This window comes from Penaeus vannamei, chromosome 14, assembly GCF_042767895.1.
Source record: "Penaeus vannamei isolate JL-2024 chromosome 14, ASM4276789v1, whole genome shotgun sequence".
In the NCBI taxonomy this organism is placed as follows: domain Eukaryota; kingdom Metazoa; phylum Arthropoda; class Malacostraca; order Decapoda; family Penaeidae; genus Penaeus; species Penaeus vannamei.
The window spans coordinates 22825690-22829767 of NC_091562.1; positions in this window are offsets into that span (position 1 = coordinate 22825690).

Consider the following 4078-nt stretch of genomic DNA (forward strand, 5'->3'; position numbering starts at 1 on the left):
ATTTCATTAAAAATGGACTGAATGATAATTATTATCATCATTATTATCATTACCGTCATCATTTTTATGATTATCATTATAGTCATTATCATCATGATTATTATTTTTATCATCATTATTGCAGTTATAATAATTATTATGCTAATTATTATTGCTATTTTTATCATTATAACTATTTATATAATGTTAATACCAATAATGATAATCTTAGAAATAATAATGACTAATAAAAATTATAATGACAATGATAATGATGTTATCATTTTTATTGCCATTAATAGTATGAAAATTATTGGGATAGAGTTAATTATTGCTATTATTGCAGTAATTATCATATTTATCATTATAATTATGATTTTCTCATTATCATTGTTATTGTCATTATCATTGTCATTATCATTTTAATTATCATTATCATTGTCAATGATAAACGAATTATCATAGAAATCATCATAATTAACTGAATTAATGTTAAAATCATCATAATTACCATTAAAAAGCGAAAAGAGTTTTTTTTTTCGAGATTTCTTTATAATGCTGTAATACGCTAGATTTTGCCGTTTTTTCGACTTTTGGAATTTTATTACTTCTGGCCTTTATTTTATTGGAAACTGACTGAATGATTATTATCATCATTATTATCATTACTGTCATCATTTTTATGATTATTATCATTATAGTCATTATCATCATGATTATAATTTATTTTATCATCATTATTGCAGTTATAATAAGTATTATGCTAATTATTATTTTTTATCATTATAACTATTTATATAATGATAATAGCAATAATGATAATCTTAGAAATAATAATTGCAATGATAATAATTATAATGGCAATGATAATGATGTTATTATTATTTCTATTGCCATTATTTGTATGAAAAATATTGGAATAGAGTTAATTATTGCTATTAATACAGTAATTATCAAGATTATCATTATAATTATGATTTTATCAGTATTATAATTATCATTGTCATTATCATCATAATTATCATCATTATTGTCAGTAATAAAGGATTTATAATGGAAACCATCATAATTACCTGAATTAATGTTAAAATCCTCATAATTACCATAATAAAGTGAGAACGTTTTTTTCGACGTTTCTCTCAAAAGGCTGTAATACGCTAGATTTTGCCGTTTTTTCGACTTTAGGGATTTTATTACTTCTGGCCTTTATTTCATTATAAACGGACTGAATGATAATTATTATCATAATTATTATAATTCCTGTGATCATTTTTATGATTATTATCATTATAGTCATTATCATCATGATTATCATTATTATTATCATCATTATTGCAGTTATAATAATTATTATGCTAATTATTATTGCTATTTTTATCATTATAATTATTTATATAATTATAATAGCAATAATGATAATCTGAAAAATAATAATGATAATTATAATGATTATAATGACATTGATAATGATATTTCTATTGCCCTTATTACTATACAAAATATTAGAATAAAGTTAATTATGGGTATTATTGCAGTAATTATCAAGATTATCATTATAATTTTGATTTTATCATTATTAACATTATTATTGTCATTATCATTGTCATTATCATTATAACTATGATCATTATTGTCAATAATAAAGGAATTATCATGGAAATCATCATAATTACCTGAATTAATGTTAAAATCCTCATAATTACCATGGATTTTATTACTTCTGGCCTTTATTTCATTATAAACGGACTGAATGATAATTATTATCATACTTTCATTATTTCTATGATTATCATTATAGTCATTATCATAATGATTATCATTATTATTATCATCATTATTGCAATAATAATAATGTTAATGCTAATTATTATTGTTATTTTTATCATTATAACTATTTATATCTACAATGATAATAGCAATAATGATAATCTTAGAAACAATAATGACAATAATAATTAATTGCTATTATTGCAGTAATTATCAAGATTATCATTATAATTATGATTTTATCATTATTATCATTATTATTGTCATTATCATTGTCATTATCATCATAATGATCATCATTATTGTTGATAATAAAGGAATTATCATGGAAATCATCATAATTACCTGAATTAATGTTAAAATCCTCATAATTACCATTAAAACGCGAAAAGGTTTTTTTTTCCACGTTTCTCTCAAAAGGCATCTCTAGCATACGCTAGAGTTTACCGTTTTTTCGACTTTTGGGATTTTATTACTTCATGCCCTCTTTTCATTATAAATGGACTGAATGATAATTTTTATCATTATTATCATTACTGTCATGATTTTTATGATTACTATCTTTATAGTCATTATCATCATGATTATCATTATTATCATCATTATTGGAATTTTAATAATTATTATGCTAATTATTATTGCTATTTTTATTATAACTATTTATATAATGATAATAACAAAAATGATAATCTTATAAATAATAATGACAATAATAATACTTATAATAACAATGATAATGATGTTATTATTTCTATTGGCATTATTAGTATGAAAATTATTGGAATAGAGTTAATTATTGCTGTTATTGCAGTAATTGTCAAGATTATCATTATAATTACTATTCTATCATTATTATCATTATTATTGTCATTATCAATGTCATTATCATCATAATTATCATGAACATTATAACCTCTCCGATCGGGATTCGATCCCTCGCCGCCAATGCACGTGAATGCAAGACGGCCGCTCTACCACTCGTACAACGACCCACTCAAAAGGAGTGAGCAACTAGGCGCTTACTAGCATCCATAGACATTACCTACCTACTCATACATGAGTAAGGATTGCGAAGTTTCACACTCACTCCCCGTGGGCACTCGGTATTTATGGACAGAGCAGGACAAGTCACAAATCAGATAACCTGAGGTGCATTCTACAAATACCGAGTGCCCACGGGGAGTGTGAAACTTCGCTAACTTTACTCCAGACTAGGCGAGTCCCCCCTTTTTAGCCAGCACCAGCACCATCTGTGGGGATCGGCGGAAGCCAGCTGCAGTTTTGCGTCCCTGGAGCCTTTTTATTTTTCGTATTTTTATGTTCTATTTATTTTAGCTTTTTCTCACGGTCTATAGTTTTATTTTAATTTCTTTTAATTATGTAATGTAAACTTCTTTTATTTTCATTCATTTTTATTATTTACAAATTTTGTAAGAGCCTATGTAAAGAGCCTGTTTTATGCTAGACTCTCTCTTGGGTTGTTGGCTCGTAAGTGCTGCTCACGGAGCGCCCGGCCTCACTGGACGTCTCCTGTTTTGTTTTTCTTCGGTTTTTCCTACAAGAGAGAAAGATAAGTATATTCATGTTTTGTAAGAGGCCAGTTAGGATGTGTTATATGCATTGTAACTTTTGTGAATATACAGACTGAGGGGATCTCAGGTTTTCCTTCATATGCGTTGGTTTCGTTTTATCCTTGGTTTGTTTATTTCTTTTACTTTTTACTGTTTTATTTGGTTTTAAAAGGATGGACACATTTGATCTTGAAATTAAGTAAATAAAGAAAAAGAAAATTACTTCACTGATCAGTAACAGAAGAGAATGGAAAAAGTAAATGATGATTAATTTAAAGATAATAGTAAGTCTTACGGGGTTAAGGGCTTCAGGGTTGTGACGAGCAGGTCATGCTGCAGTACACGCCAGCTACCACCCTTTTGAAAGCAGCTCCCCTGTTCGCAAGTTGCACTCTGCAAGACCCGCGTTGTAGTTTTGAAAGTGTCTCACAGGGGTAAAAACTAATTATAATGTTCATGATAAAAATGCGGTATTGCATTATTAAATCTTTCATAATTATCATCATTATTGTCAATAATAAAGGTATTATCATGGAAATCATCATAATTACCTGAATTAATGTTAAAATCCTCATAATTACCATTAAAAAAGTAATACGAAGATTTTGCCGCTTTTTCGACTTTTGGGATTTTATTACTTCTGTCCTTTATTTCATTATAAATGGACTGAATGATAATTATTATCATTATTATCATTACTGTCTTTTTTATGATTATTATCATTATAGTCATTATCATCATGATTATCATTATTATTACCA